Genomic DNA, 16900 nt, shown 5'->3' with positions numbered 1-16900 from the left:
TTCGTTATGTTAGTTGCATCATAGGCATGAAGGATCCTGAGATTTATCATATCTGTGTTTTTAGTGTTTTAGGGATGGCTGACGTGCAAAGGGAAATAAAACTTGTGTACACTTGGGGAGTTTGGTTTCTGGTGGATAGATGTCCGATGGGGAGGTGTTTAACCCTTACAAGACATTGACCTCATATGAGAATCTATCAGTACGAGTGGTTAACCTCATATGTGAATCTGTGGTTGGGAGTGGTTGACCTCATATGATAATCTTTAGCTAGAAGTAGTGGACTTCATATGAGAATCTCTTTCTGGGAACAGTTGGCCTCATACAAAAACTAGATCTTGAATTGACTGCCTCTGCCTCAAGGCAAAATGTACAGCCATTAATACTTGTATTCGCATCCCACGCATTGATCCCGGACACTGCAGGCCTAAGCTTTTTCCATGTACTGGTCAGTGTGCTTGTCTGCTCATTTCATTGTAAGTATTTTGTGAGTAAAATCTTTTGGAGGAAGAGGAGTATGTGAGTATAGATTGCTGAAGTGTTAGGCAGGAGAGGGGTAAGCTTTTTGTTTCTGTTTATGTGGTGGTTTCTTATGGAGTGGTTTGGATATGAGTGCTCTAGTGCTGTTACAACAAATAGATTGCTCAGCATATTTTGGTGGGATCGCATTGAGGGATCATTTTTCTTTGTGTTGGTGTTGAGTAATTCTGGTTGATTGGTATGTTAGTTTGCAGCTTTTTTATTTTTGCATTTGACAAGGTGGATGATAAAGCATATAAATTGTTTTTAGAGGATATTAAGGAGTTTTTCTTTTTCATATATATATATATATATATATATATATATATATATATATATATATATATATGTGGGAGGTAAGTTTGAGTGGAGAAAAGCTGGAGGAAGTGAAGTGTTTTAGATATCTGGGAGTGGATCTGGCAGCGGATGGAACCATGGAAGCGGAAGTGGATCATAGGGTGGGGGAGGGGGCGAAAATTCTGGGAGCCTTGAAGAATGTTTGGAAGTCGAGAACATTATCTCGGAAAGCAAAACTGGGTATGTTTGAAGGAATAGTGGTTCCAACAATGTTGTATGGTTGTGAGGCATGGGCTATGGATGGAGTTGTGCACAGGAGGGTGGATGTGCTGGAAATGAGATGTTTGAGGACAGTGTGTGGTGTGAGGTGGTTTGATCGAGTAAGTAATGTAAGGGTGAGAGAGATGTGTGGAAATAAAAAGAGTGTGGTTGAGAGAGCAGAAGAGGGTGTTTTGAAATGGTTTGGTCATATGGAGAGAATGAGTGGGGAAAGATTGACCAAGAGGATATATGTGTCAGAGGTGGAGGGAACGAGGAGAAGTGGGAGACCAAATTGGAGGTGGAAAGATGGAGTGAAAAAGATTTTGAGTGATCGGGGCCTGAACATGCAGGAGGGTGAAAGGCGTGCAAGGAATAGAGTGAATTGGAACGATGTGGTATACCGGGGTCGACGTGCTGTCAATGGATTGAACCAGGGCATGTGAAGCGTCTGGAGTAAACCATGCAAAGTGTGTGGGGCCTGGATGTGGAAAGGGAGCTGTGGTTTCGGTGCATTATTACATGACAGCTGGAGACTGAGTGTGAACGAATGGGGCCTTTGGTGTTTTTCCTAGCGCTACCTCGCACACATGAGGGGGGAGGGGGTTGTTATTCCATGTGTGGCGAGGTGGCGATGGGAACAAATAAAGGCAGACAGTATGAATTATGTACATGTGTCTATATGTATATGTCTGTGTGTGTATATATATGTGTACATTGAGATGTATAGGTATGTATATTGTGCATGGGTGGACATGTATGTATATACATGTGTATGTGGGTGGGTTGGGCCATTCTTTCGTCTGTTTCCTTGCGCTACCTCGCTAACGCGGGAGACAGCGACAAAGCAAAATAAATATATATATATATATATATATATATCTTTTCTTTCTTTCATACTATTCGCCATTTCCCGCATTAGCGAGGTAGCGTTAAGAACAGAGGACTGGGCCTTAGAGGGAATATCCTCACCTGGCCCCCTTCTCTGTTCCTTCTTTTGGAAAATTAAAAAAAAAACGAGAGGGGAGGATTTCCAGCCACCCGCTCCCTCCCCTTTTAGTCGCCTTCTACGACACGCAGGGAATACGTGGGAAGTATTCTTTCTCCCCTATCCCCAGGGATAATATATATATATATATATATATATATATATATATATATATATATATGTTAATGTGCTGAGAGGTGCAGCTGGAGGGATATCTGATCATTATCTTGTGGAAGCAAAGGTGAAGATTTGTGGGGGTTTTCAGAAAAGGAAAGAGAATGTTGGGGTGAAGAGAGTGGTGAGAGTAAGTGAGCTTGGGAAGGAGACGTGTGAGGAAGTACCAGGAGAGACTGAGTACAGAATGGAAAAAGGTGAGAACAAAGGAAGTAAGGGGAGTGGGGGAGGAATGGGATGTATTTAGGGAAGCAGTGATGGCTTGCGCAAAAGATGCTTGTGGCATGAGAAGCTTGGGAGGTGGGTTGATTAGAAAAGGTAGTGAGTGGTGGAATGAAGAAGTAAGATTATTAGTGAAGGAGAAGAGAGAGGCATTTGAACGATTTTTGCAGGGAAAAAATGCAAAGGAGTGGGAGAAGTATAAAAGAAAGACACAGGAGGTCAAGAGAAAGGTGCAAGAGGTGAAAAAGAGGGCAAATGAGAGTCGGGGTGAGAGAGAGTCATTAAATTTCAGGGAGCATAAAAAGATGTTTTGGAAGGAGGTAAATAAAGCGCGTAAGACAAGGGAGCAAATGGGAACTTCAGTGAAGGGGGCTAATGGGGAGGTGATAACAAGTAGTGGTGATGTGAGAAGGAGATGGAGTGAGTATTTTGAAGGTTTGTTGAATGTGTTTGATGATAGAGTGGCAGATGTGGGGTGTCTTGGTCGAGGTGGTGTGCAAAGTGAGAGGGTTAGGGAAAATGATTTGGTAAATAGAGAAGAGGTAGTAAAAGCTTTACGGAAGATGAAAGCCAGCAAAGCAGCAGGTTTGGATGGTATTGCAGTGGAATTTATTAAAAAAGGGGGTGACTGTATTGTTGACTGGTTGGTAAGGTTATTTAATGTATGTATGATTCATGGTGAGGTGCCTGAGGATTGGCGGAATGCTTGCATAGTGCCTTTGTTCAAAGGCAAAGGGGATAAGAGTGAGTGCTCAAATTACAGAGGTATAAGTTTGTTGAGTATTCCTGGTAAATTATATGGGAGGGTATTGGTTGAGAGGGTGAAGGCATGTACAGAGCATCAGATTGGGGAAGAGCAGTGTGTTTCAGAAGTGGTATAGGATGTGTGGATCAGGTGTTTGCTTTGAAGAATGTATGCGAGAAATACTTAGAAAAACAAATGGATTTGTATGTAGCATTTATGGATCTGGAGAAGGCATATGATAGAGTTGATAGAGATGCTCTGTGGAAGGTATTAAGAATATATGGTGTGGGAGGCAAGTTGTTAGAAGCAGTGAAAAGTTTTTATCGAGGATGTAAGGCATGTGTACGTGTAGGAAGAGAGGAAAGTGATTGGTTCTCAGTGAATGTAGGTTTGCGGCCGGGGTGTGTGATGTCTCCATGGTTGTTTGATTTGTTTATGGATGGGGTTGTTAGGGAGGTGAATGCAAGAGTTTTGGAAAGAGGGGCAAGTATGAAGTCTGTTGTGGATGAGAGAGCTTGGGAAGTGAGTCAGTTGTTGTTCGCTGATGATACGGCGCTGGTGGCTGATTCATGTAAGAAACTGCAGAAGCTGGTGACTGAGTTTGGTAAAGTGTGTGAAAGAAGAAAGTTAAGAGTAAATGTGAATAAGAGCAAGGTTATTAGTTACAGTAGGGTTGAGGGTCAAGCCAATTGGGAGGTAAGTTTGAATGGAGAAAAGCTGGAGGAAGTGAAGTGTTTCAGATATGTGGGAGTGGATCTGGCAGCGGATGGAACTGTGGAAGCGGAAGTGAATCATAGGGTGGGGGAGGGGGCAAAAATTCTGGGAGCCTTGAAGAATGTTTGGAAGTCGAGAACATTATCTCGAAAAGCAAAAATGGGTATGTTTGAAGGAATAGTGGTTCCAACAATGTTGTATGGTTGCGAGGCGTGGGATATGGATAGAGTTGTGCGCAGGAGGGTGGATGTGCTGGAAATGAGATGTTTGAGGACAATATGTGGTGTGAGGTGGTTTGATCGAGTAAGTAATGTAAGGGTGAGAGAGATGTGTGGAAATAAAAAGAGTGTGGTTGAGAGAGCAGAAGAGGGTGTTTTGAAATGGTTTGGTCACATGGAGAGAATGAGTGGGGAAAGATTGACCAAGAGGATATATGTGTCAGAGGTGGAGGGAACGAGGAGAAGTGGGAGACCAAATTGGAGGTGGAAAGATGGAGTGAAAAAGATTTTGAGTGATCGGGGCCTGAACATGCATGAGGGTGAAAGGCGTGCAAGGAATAGAGTGAATTGGAACGATGTGGTATACCAGGGTCGACATGCTGTCAATGGATTGAACCAGGGCATGTGAAGCGTCTGGGGTAAACCATGCAAAGTGTGTGGGGCCTGGATGTGGAAAGGGAGCTGTGGTTTCAGTGCATTATTACATGACAGCTAGAGACTGAGTGTGAACGAATGGGGCCTTTGGTGTTTTTCCTAGCGCTACCTCGCACACATGAGGGGGAGGAGGTTGTTATTCCATGTGTGGCGAGGTGGCGATGGGAACAAATAAAGGCAGACAGTGTGAATTATGTACATGTGTATATATGTATATGTCTGTGTGTGTATACATAAGTGTACATTGAGATGTATAGGTATGTATATTGTGCGTGTGTGGACATGTATGTATATACATGTGTATGTGGGCGGGTTGGGCCATTCTTTCGTCTGTTTCCTTGCGCTACCTCGCTAACGCGGGAGACAGCGTCAAAGCAAAATAAAAAAAAATAATAAATAAAAAATAGATGAAATAGAAATACAAAATAATAATAATATATATATATAATAATAATAATAATAATATATATATATATTATCCCTGGGGATAGGGGAGAAAGAATACTTCCCACGTATTCCCTGCGTGTCGTAGAAGGCGACTAAAAGGGAAGGGAGCGGGGGGCTGGAAATCCTCCTCTCTGGTTTTTTTTTTTTCCAAAAGAAGGAACAGAGAAGAGGGCCAGGTGAGGATATTTCCTCAAAGGCCCAGTCCTCTGTTCTTAACGCTACCTCGCTGTCGCGGGAAATGGCGGATAGTATGAAAAAAAAAAAAAAAGAATATATATATATATATATATATATATATATATATATATATATATATATATTTTTTTTTTTTCTTTTTTTTTTTTGCTTTGTCGCTGTCTCCCGCGTTTGCGAGGTAGCGCAAGGAAACAGACGAAAGAAATGGCCCAACCCACCCCCATACACATGTATATACATACGTCCACACACGCAAATATACATACCTACACAGCTTTCCATGGTTTACCCCAGACGCTTCACATGCCCTGATTCAATCCACTGACAGCACGTCAACCCCGGTATACCACATCGCTCCAATTCACTCTATTCCTTGCCCTCCTTTCACCCTATATATATATATATATATATATATATATATATATATATATATATATATATATATATGGTTAAATTGATGAGAACTACTATTGACGTTTGTGTAAATAAATTATACATTTCCCTTTTCCATAGCCAGAGGTTGAACCATTATGTGACATTCATTTTTCTCATTTCATTTCAAGCTAGAAGTTTCAGTTTTCTAAATTATTTCTTACTTTTTTCATATGTATATATATGTATATGTGTGTGTGTGTATATGTGCGTGTGTATGTGTATGTATATATATATGTATATATATTCTTTCTTTCTTTTAAACTATTCGCCATTTCCCGCGTTAGCGAGGTAGCGTTAGGAACAGAGGACTGGGCCTTTTTTGGAATATCCTCACCTGGCCCCCTCAGTTCCTTCTTTTGGAAAATCAAAAAAAAAATACGAGAGGGGAGGATTTCCAGCCCCCCGCTCCCCCCCGTTTTAGTCGCCTTCTACGACACGCAGGGAATACGTGGGAAGTATTCTTAATCACCTATCCCCAGGGATAATATATATATATATATATATATATATATATATATATATATATATATATATATATATATATATAATTCCTTCAAACATACCCATTTTTGCTTTCCGAGATAATGTTCTCGACTTCCACACATTCTTCAAGGCCCCCAGAATTTTCGCCCCCTCCCCCACCCTATGATCCACTTCCGCTTCCATGGTTCCATCCGCTGCCAGATCCACTCCCAGATATCTAAAACACTTCACTTCCTCCAGTTTTTCTCCATTCAAACTCACCTCCCAATTGACTTGACCCTCAACCCTACTGTACCTAATAACCTTGCTCTTATTCACATTTACTCTTAACTTTCTTCTTCCACACACTTTACCAAACTCAGTCACCAGCTTCTGCAGTTTCTCACATGGATCAGCCACCAGCGCTGTATCATCAGCGAACAACAACTGACTCACTTCCCAAGCTCTCTCATCCCCAACAGACTTCATACTTGCCCCTCTTTCCAAAACTCTTGCATTTACCTCCCTAACAACCCCATCCATAAACAAATTAAACAACCATGGAGACATCACACACCCCTGCCGCAAACCTACATTCACTGAGAACCAATCACTTTCCTCTCTTCCTACACGTACACATGCCTTACATCCTCGATAAAAACTTTTCACTGCTTCTAACAACTTTCCTCCCACACCAAAAATGGGTATGTTTGAAGGAATAGTGGTTCCAACAATGTTGTATGGTTGCGAGGCGTGGGCTATGGATAGAGTTGTGCGCAGGAGGATGGATGTGCTGGAAATGAGATGTTTGAGGACAATGTGTGGTGTGAGGTGGTTTGATCGAGTGAGTAACGTAAGGGTAAGAGAGATGTGTGGAAATAAAAAGAGCATGGTTGAGAGAGCAGAAGAGGGTGTTTTGAAGTGGTTTGGGCACATGGAGAGAATGAGTGAGGAAAGATTGACCAAGAGGATATATGTGTTGGAGGTGGAGGGAACGAGGAGAAGAGGGAGACCAAATTGGAGGTGGAAAGATGGAGTGAAAAAGATTTTGTGTGATTGGGGCCTGAACATGCAGGAGGGTGAAAGGAGGGCAAGGAATAGAGTGAATTGGAGCGATGTGGTATACCGGGGTTGATGTGCTGTCAGTGGATTGAATCAAGGCATGTGAAGCGTCTGGGGTAAACCATGGAAAGCTGTGTAGGTATGTATATTTGCGTGTGTGGACGTATGTATATACATGTGTATGGTGGGGGTTGGGCCATTTCTTTCGTCTGTTTCCTTACGCTACCTCGCAAACGCGGGAGACAGCGACAAAGTATAATAAAAAAATTTAAAAAAATAAAAAAAAAAATTATATATATATGTTATCCTGGGGATAGGGGATGAAGAATACTTCCCACGTATTCCCTGCGTGTCGTAGAAGGCGACTAAAAGGGGAGGGAGCAGGAGGCTGGAAATCCTCCCCTCTCGTTTTTTTTTCTTTTTTTTTAATTTTCCAAAAGAAGGAACAGAGGGGGGCCAGGTGAGGATATTCCACAAAGGCCCAGTCCTCTGTTCTTAACGCTACCTCGCTAATGCGGGAAATGGCGGATAGTTTAAAAGAAAGAAAAAATATATATATATATATATATATATATATATATATATATATATATATATATATATATATATATATATATATATATATTCTTTCATAGTATTCGCCATTTCCCATGTTAGCGAGGTAGCATTAAGAACAGAGGACTGGGCCTTTGAGGAAATATCCTCATCTGGCCCCCTTCTCTGTTCCTTCTTTTGGAAAATTAAAAAAAAAAAAAAACGAGAGGGGGGGATTTCCAGCCCCCCTGCTCCCACGCGTTTTAGTCGCCTTCTACGACACGCTGGGAATATGTGAGAAATATTCTTTCTCCCCTATCCCTAGGGATATATATATATATATGTATTTTTTTTTCATACATATTCACTGTTTTCCGCATTAGCGAGGTAGCACTAAGAACTAAGGACTGAGCCTTAGAGGGAATATCATCACTTGGGCATTTCTCTGTTCCTTCTTTTGGAAAATTAGAAATGAAAGGGGAGGATTTCCAGCCCCCTGCTCCCTCCCCTTTTAGTCGCCTTCCACAACGGTTGAGATGATTGAGTCACTTGGACCCCTTCTCTGTTCCTTCTTTTGGAAAAGTAAAACCTTTTACCAAATTCTGTGACACACAGGGAATACATGGGAATTAGTTTTCCCCTATCCGAAGGGAGGAAAACACAGGGTAGCATTTGATTTTTTGCTCTTAATACTTGATGTGTTGACTGATAATATACTACACTGACTTAGTGCATAGAAGAGGTATCACTCATTGCTTCTTCTTAATGCAATATTTTATCTTTTTACTGTGTCAAAATAGCACGTGTTAGTTAGAAGCTGCATTGCTGAATTTCAAATATGGAATAGTTGTTTAAGATAGGGAGGAATTGATGATTTAGAATACACAGTAAGAATCAAAACAATTAAGGAGTCAAGAAAGATTTAAAAGAATACCTTTATGGTGATATTGTATTATTAAGAATGGAATATGCTCATTTGACAGCAAGAGTATGGAAAACTTATAGTCCTAAAGGCCTATAAGTCTATTTGTTTAGGGGTAAATTGGCTCATTGGATAGAATAGCACTAAAGAAGTTTGATTTGGAGTAAAGCTTGTCTTTGTAAGATGTTAGCAGATTAGTTGTTGAGTTTTCCAGGGTGATTTTAGCTGAGATATTTTGTTGTTTACCCAGAAAAGTAGGTCTTACAACAGGAGGATAAGGAGAGCAACAAAGGTCAGGATTTTCACGTTTTGCTGGAGAGAAGAACGATAAAAAAATACAAATCTACTTCAGTGAATTTAGTTCTCATTTCTACAAAATTGATTCCCGTAAACAGTATAAAGTGTGCACTTAATCCCTCTTCCAGAAATTGGAGTGGAATTAATAATGAAGAATAGTATTTACAAGTCTTCCTTTTGAGGAACGTGACAGAGAGGAAATGAGACATCATTTTATGACTTTACAGTCATTACTTCTATATTTACAACGTTAGAGAAGGACCTTCCATTACCTCTGAATTAGGAATCACTTAGATCAGATCAGTTAGGCAGAGTCATGGGAATTTTATTGTAGAAGAGAAATAGTACCTCTGCAAGAAAAATACCAAATTCGTTATAGAAAAAGTATTCCCAAAATACACCTCAGTTTGCAAAGATGTATTGAGTATGACTGTATGTCAGGATTGTCATAAAGAGGAAGGGTTCAGTTTTTCTTTTCACTTTTGAAGGGCTGCTTGCTTTCATGATATCAAAGGAACTAATCCTATTCTCACTTTGTCTCAATACATCCAGTTTTTTTTTATATTAAAAAAGATTTTCATTTTCCATACCTTTCCATTGGCTCTTTTTCTTTAACAGGTCCTCATAACATTCTTTGCAGCTTTTCTAATATTCCTATTAGAAAAGGGTATCTCCTTGTTTTTAATATATTTATGCCCCTTACATCCCTTTTTCCTTTAATCTTATTCAAAATCTATTATGTTTTTCACACATGTCAGACACTTGTTGACAGGAATAGCCTATAGATATGAGAATGCCATATATTCCTACGAGTCCACAGGGAAAATGAAACACAATAAGTTCCCAGGTGCACTTTTGTGTAATAATCACATCATCAGGGGAGATACAAGAAAGAAATACAAGGCAGCTGATATACAATGAAGAGACGTAGCTAGGACGCCAGTTGGTAAACACATGGTTGTCCAAGACAATCACGTCTTGGACAATCATGTGTTTACCAAATGGCGTCCTAGCTATGTCTCTTCGTTGTATATCAGCTGACTTATATTTCTTTCTTGTATCTCCCCTGATGATGTGATTATTACAAGAAAGTGCCCTTGGGAACTTATCGTGTTTCATTTTCCCCGTGGACTCATAGGAATATACTTGATCACACACAAAATTGTGATCCTTTCCAATATATATATATATATATATATATATATATATATATATATATATATATGTGAGAAACTGCAGAAGCTGGTGACTGAGTTTGGTAAAGTGTGTGAAAGAAGAAAGTTAAGAGTAAATGTGAATAAGAGCAAGGTTATTAGGTACAGTAGGGTTGAGGGTCAAGTCAATTGGGAGGTAAGTTTGAATGGAGAAAAACTGTAGGAAGTAAAGTGTTTTAGATATCTGTGAGTGTATCTGGCAGCGGATGGAACCATGGAAGCGGAAGTGGATCATAGGGTGGGGGAGGGGGCGAAAATCCTGGGAGCCTTGAAGAATGTGTGGAAGTCGAGAACATTATCTCGGAAAGCAAAAATGGGTATGTTTGAAGGAATAGTGGTTCCAACAATGTTGTATGGTTGCGAGGCGTGGGCTATGGATAGAGTTGTGCGCAGGAGGGTGGATGTGCTGGAAATGAGATGTTTAAGGAGAATGTGTGGTGTGAGGTGGTTTGATCAAGTAAGTAACGTAAGGGTAAGAGAGATGTGTGGAAATAAAAAGAGCATGGTTGAGAGAGCAGAAGAGGGTGTTTTGAAATAGTTTGGGCACATGGAGAGAATGAGTGAGGAAAGATTGATCAAGAGGATATATGTGTCGGAGGTGGAGGGAATGAGGAGAAGTGGGAGACCAAATTGAAGGTGGAAAGATGGAGTGAAAAAGATTTTGTGTGATTGGGGCCTGAATATGCAGGAGGGTGAAAGGAGGGCAAGGAATAGAGTGAATTGGATCGATGTGGTATACCAGGGTTGACGTGCTGTCAGTGGATTGAATCAGGCCATGTGAAGCATCTGGGGTAAACCATGGAAAGTTGTGTGGGGCCTGGATGTGGAAAGTGAGCTGTGGTTTCGGGCATTATTGCATGGCAGCTAGAGACTGAGTGTGAACGAATGGGGCCTTTGTTGTCTTTTCCTAGTGCTACCTTGCACACATGAGGGGGGAGGGGGAAGGTATTCCATGTGTGGCGAGGTGGCGATGGGAGTGAATGGGGGCAGACAGTGTGAATTGTGTGCATGGGTATATATGTATGTGTCTGTGTATGTATATATATGTGTACATTGAGATGTATAGGTATGTATATTTGCGTGTGTGGACGTGTGTGTGTATACATTGTGTATGGGGGTGGGTTGGGCCATTTCTTTCGTCTGTTTCCTTGCGCTACCTCGTGTCGGGGGAAATGGGGGATGTAAAAAAAAAAAAAAAAAAAAAATTTTAAAAAAAAAAAAAAAAATTTTATATATATATTTTTTTTTCTTTTTTTTTGTTTTTTTTTTTTTTTTTTTTTTTTTTTTTTTTGCTTTGCCCTGTCCCCCGCGTTTGCGAGGTAGCGCAAGGAAACAAGGGAAAGAAAGGGCCCAAACCCACCCCCATACAAAATTTATATACATACTTCCACAAAACCAAAAATTTAACATACCTACACAGCTTTCCAGGGTTTCCCCCAGCCCGCTTCACCCCTATTCAATCCACGACACACGTCAACCCCGGTATACCAAAACCGCCCCAAAATTCCCACTCTATTCCTTCCCCTTTTTTTTTTTTTTTTTTTTTTTAAAAAACCCATAAATTTTAAAAATTTTTTTATAGAAATAAATATAAAAAAAAAATATATATATTTTATAATATAAAGGGTTTAAAAAAATTGATGAGAACTACTTTTGGTTTTTTGGGTGTAAATAAATTATACTTTTCCCCTTTTCCATACCCAGAGGTTAAACCTTTAAAGGGGACTTTCCCTTTTTCTCATTTCTTTTAAAAGCTAGAAGTTTCAGTTTTCTAAATTTTTTTCTTACTTTTTTCATTTTAATAAATAGTATAGGTGTGTGTGTGTATATGTGCGTTTTAGTGTATGAAATATTATGTATATAATTTTTTTCTTTTTTTAAACTATTCGCCATTTCCCGCTTAGCGAGGTACTTTAAAGAACAAGGACTGGGGCCTTTTTTGGAATACCTACCTGGCCCCCTCATTCCTTTTTTTGGGAAAAATTTAAAAAAAAAACAGGGGGGAGGATTTCCAGCCCCCCCCTCCCCCCCGTTTTAGTCGCCTTCTACGACCCCGGGGGGGAATACGTGGGAAGTATTCTTAATCACCTATCCCCGGGGATAATATATATAATATATAATATATATATATAAAATATAAATTTTATATATAATATATATAAAATTTCCCCTTAAAACCCTCCCCATTTTTTTTTTCCGAGATAATTTTCTCGCCTTCCAAAACATTCTTAAAGCCCCCAAATTTTCCCCCCCTTTCCCCCACCCTATAAACCACTTCCGTTTCCATGGCCCCATCCCTGCCAGATCCACTCCCAGTATCTAAAACATTTCACTTCCTCCAGTTTTTTTTTCCATTCAAACTCACCCCCCAAATTTGGGACTTGACCCTCAACCCTCCCTTACCTAAAAACCTTCCCTTTTAAATTCACTTTTTTACCTTAACTTTCTTTTTCCACACACTTTCCCAAACTCAGTCCCCCGCTTCTGCAGTTTCTCACAGGGAATCAGCCACCACGCTGTATCATCAGCGAACAAAACGGACTCACTTCCCAAGCCCTCTTTCCCCAACAGCCCTTCAAAAACTTGCCCCTCTTTCCCCAAAAAACCTTGCATTTACCCCCCTTTAACAACCCCATCCATAAACAAATTAAAAAACCCATGGAGACATCACACACCCCTGCCGAAAACCTACTTTCCCACTGAGAACCAATCACTTTCCTCTCTTCCTACACGTTTCAAAATGCCTTACATCCCCGATAAAAACTTTTTACTGCTTCAAAAAAACTTTCCTCCCACACCAAAAATGGGATGTTTTAAAGGGAAAAATGGTTCCAACAATGTTTTATGGTTTCAGGCGTGGGCTATGGATAGAGTTTGCGCAAAGGGGGATGGGGTGTCTGGAAAAAATGTTTGAGGAAAAATGTGTGGGTTTAGGGGGTTTGAATTCCCAGTGAGTAAAAGTAAGGGAAGAGAGTGGTGGAAATAAAAAGAGCAGGTTGGGGGAAAAAAAAAAGAAAAAAGGGGGGGGGTTTTTTTTTTTTTTGAAAGTTTTTTTGGTTTTTTGGCATTTTTTTAAGGGGGAGGGGAATGATGAGGAAAGATTGACCAAGAGGATAATGTGTTGGGGGGGAGGGAACGAGGAGGAAAAAGGGAGACCCAAAATTGGGGGTGGAAAGATGGGGTGAAAAAGATTTTTTTGATTGGGGGGCCCGAAAATGCAGGGGGGTGAAAGGAGGGGAAGGAATAGAGTAATTGGGGCGATGTTATACCGGGGGTTTATTTCTTCTTGGGTTGAATCAAGGGATGTAAGCGTCTGGGGGAAACCATGGAAAGCTGGGGTAGGTATGTATAATTTTCGTGTGTGGCTATGTATATACATGTGTAAAGGGGGGGGTTGGGCCCCCAAAAAAATTTTTTTCGTCCTTTTTTTCCCTTTCCTACCTTTCCAAAAACCCCGGGGGAAAAGCGACAAATATAAAAAAAAAAATTTAAAAAAATAAAAAAAAAAAAAATTTTATATATATGTTAACCTGGGGGTAAGGGGGTGAAGAATACTTCCCCCCGTATTCCCCGCGTGTCGTAAAGGGGACTAAAAGGGGGGGGAGCCGGGGGCGGAAAAACCTCCCCCCTCGTTTTTTTTTTCTTTTTTTTTTAATTTTTTCCCAAAAAAAGGGAAAAGAAAGGGGGGGCCCGGTGAATATTCCACAAAAGGGCCCCGTCCCTGTTCTTAACGTACCTCGCTAAGCGGGGAAAAGGCGGATTTTGTTTAAAAGAAAGAAAAAATATATATATATATATTATTAATATTAAAATATATTTAATAAAATATATATATAAAATTTAAAAATATATATAATTTTTTCATAGTATTCGCCTTTTCCCCATTTTGCGAGGTAGCTTAAGAACAGAGGACTGGGCCTTTGAGGAAATATCCTCATCGGCCCCCCTTTTCTGTTCCTTCTTTTTGGGAAAAATTAAAAAAAAAAAAAAAGAGGGGGGGGGATTTCCAGCCCCCCCGTCCCACCGTTTTTGTCCCTTCTACGACACGCTGGGGGAAAATGGGAAAATATTCTTTCTCCCCTATCCCAGGGTTTAAAATTTATATATGTATTTTTTTTTTTATACATATTTTTAAATGTTTTTTCCCCATTAAACGATTTGGGACAAGAACTAAGGACTGAGCCTTAAAGGGAATATCATCACGGGGATTTCCCCTGTTCCTTCTTTTGGAAAATTAAAATAAAGGGGGGGAAATTTTCCCCCCCCTGGGTCCCCCCCCCTTTTAGGTTTGGCCCCTTCCCCAACGGTTTTAAAATGATTAGGCACTTGGGCCCCTTCTCTTTCCTTCTTTTGGAAAAGTAAAACCTTTTTTTCCCCAAAATTCCGGGGACACAAAGGGGAAAACAAGGGAATTTTGTTTTTTCCCCCATCCAAGGGAGGAAAAAAACAGGGGAGCATTTGATTTTTTGCTCTTAATACTTGGGGTGTGTTGACTGATAAAATACTACACTGATTAGTGCATAGAAGAGGTATCACTCATTGCTTCTTCTTATGCAAAATTTTATCTTTTTACTGTGTCAAAATAGCACGTGTTATTTTTAGAAGCGCTTTTGCTAAATTTTCAAATATGGAATATTTTTTTAAGATAGGGGGGAATTGTTTGATTTAGAATACACAGTAAAAAATCAAAACAATTAAGGATTCAAAAAAAGATTTAAAAGAATCCCTTTTAGGGTGTATTGTTTTAATTAAGAATGGAATATCTCTTTTGACAGCAAAGTAGGGAAAAAACTTATAGCCCAAAAGGGCCTAAAGTCTATTTTTTTGGGGGTAAATTGGCTCATTGGATAAAAAGCACTAAAAAAATTTTTATTTGGATTAAAGCTTTCTTTGTAAATGTTAGCAGATTATTTTGGTTGATTTTTTCCGGGGTTGATTTTAGCTGAATATTTTGTTTTTTTCCCCCAAAAAGAAAGGTCTTACAACGGGAGGATAAGGAGAGCAACAAAGGTCAGGATTTTCACTTTTTCGGGAGAAAGAACGATAAAAAAATACAAATCTATTTCAGTGAATTTATTCTCATTTCTAAAAAAATTGTTTCCCTAAACAGTTAAAGTGTGCACTTAATCCCTTTTTCCAAAAATTTGGGAAAGGGGAAATTAAAAATGAAGAATAGTATTTACAAGTCTTCCTTTTGAAACGTAAACAGAGAGGAAATGAGAAAAATTAAAATTTTTTTGACTTTACAGTCATTACTTCTATTTTTAAAAAACGTTAGAAAAGGGCCCTTTCCCAAATTACCTCTGAATTGGGAATCATTTAATCAATCATTGGGCAGAGTCAGGGGAAATTTTATTGTAAAGAAAAATTATACCTCTGCAAGAAAAATCCCAAAATTTTCTTATAAAAAAATTTTCCCCAAAATACCCCTCATTTGCAAAGATTTTGGGAGTATGACTGTATTCAGGATTGTCATAAAGGGGAAGGGGTTTCAGTTTTTTTTTTTCATTTTTAAAGGGCTGCTTGCTTTCATGATATAAAAGGGAACTAATCCTATTCTCACTTTGTCTCAATCCCATCCATTTTTTTTTTTATATTAAAAAAGATTTTTTTTTCCATACCTTTCCATGGCTCTTTTTCTTTTAAAAGGTCCTCATAACATTCTTTTCAGCTTTTCTAATATTCCTATTAAAAAAAAGGGTATCTCCTTGTTTTTAATTTTATTTATGCCCCTTTTCATCCCTTTTTCCTTTAACTTATTCAAAATCTATTATGTTTTTTACAAAATGGGGCCCAAAAACTTGTTGACAGGAAAGCCTATAGATATGAAATGCCATATATTCCTACGAGTCCACAGGGGAAAAAGAAACACAATAAGTTCCCAGGGCCTTTTTTGTAATAAACAAAATCATCAGGGAGATACCCAAAAAAGAAATAAAAAGGCAGCTGATATACAATGAAGAACGTACTAGGACGCCATTGGAAAAAACATGGGTTTTCCCCAAACAATCAATCTTGGACAATCATTGTTTACCAAAATTGGGGGGGCCTAGCTTGTCCCCTTCGTTTATATCAGCTAAATTTTATTTCCCTTTTTTGTATCTCCCCCGATGATGTTTTTTTTTTAAAAAGAAAGGGCCCCTTTGGGGAAATTATCGTGTTTCATTTTTCCCCCTGGGCTCAAGGAAAATACTTATCACAAAACAAAATTGTGAAACCTTTCCAAAAAAATATATATATATATATATAATAAAAATATATATTTTTATATATATAATATATATATTGAGAAAACTGCCGAAGCGGTGACTAGTTTTGGGAAAAATTGGGGAAAGAAGAAAGTTAAGAGAAAAAGTTAAAAAGAGGGAAGGTTTTTTAGGGCCCCCAGGGGTTTAGGGGCAATCCCAAATTGGGGGGTAAGTTTTAATGGAGAAAAAACTGTAGGAAGTAAAAATGTTTTAATATCTGTGATTTTATCTGGCAGCGGATGGGAAACCCTGGGAAACAAGGGATCATAGGGGGGGGGAGGGGGCGAAAAAACCTGGGAGCCTTTAAGAATGTGTGGAAGTCGAGAACATTAACTCGGAAAGCAAAAATGGGTATTTTGAAGGAATAGGGTTCCAACAATTTTGTAAGGTTGCGAGGCGTGGGCCCATGGATTAAAAGTTTTGCGCAGGAGGGGGGATGTTTTCTGGAAATAGTGTTTAAGGAAATTGTGTGGTGTGAGGTGGTTTTATCAAGTAAGTAACGTAAGGGGAAGAGAAA

General features: G+C 39.3%; 1 protein-coding gene across 9 annotated transcripts in view; it reads left to right on the top strand.

Annotated features, from left to right (window-relative positions):
* Positions 1-16900, top strand: part of Epp (Ecdysteroid phosphate phosphatase) — a 66868-nt gene that overhangs the window by 21749 nt on the left and 28219 nt on the right. The gene's annotated exons all lie outside the window — the stretch shown is intronic.

This window comes from Panulirus ornatus, chromosome 51 (genome assembly GCF_036320965.1).
Source record: "Panulirus ornatus isolate Po-2019 chromosome 51, ASM3632096v1, whole genome shotgun sequence".
Taxonomy (NCBI): domain Eukaryota; kingdom Metazoa; phylum Arthropoda; class Malacostraca; order Decapoda; family Palinuridae; genus Panulirus; species Panulirus ornatus.
This window is presented reverse-complemented; position numbering and strand designations above follow the sequence as displayed.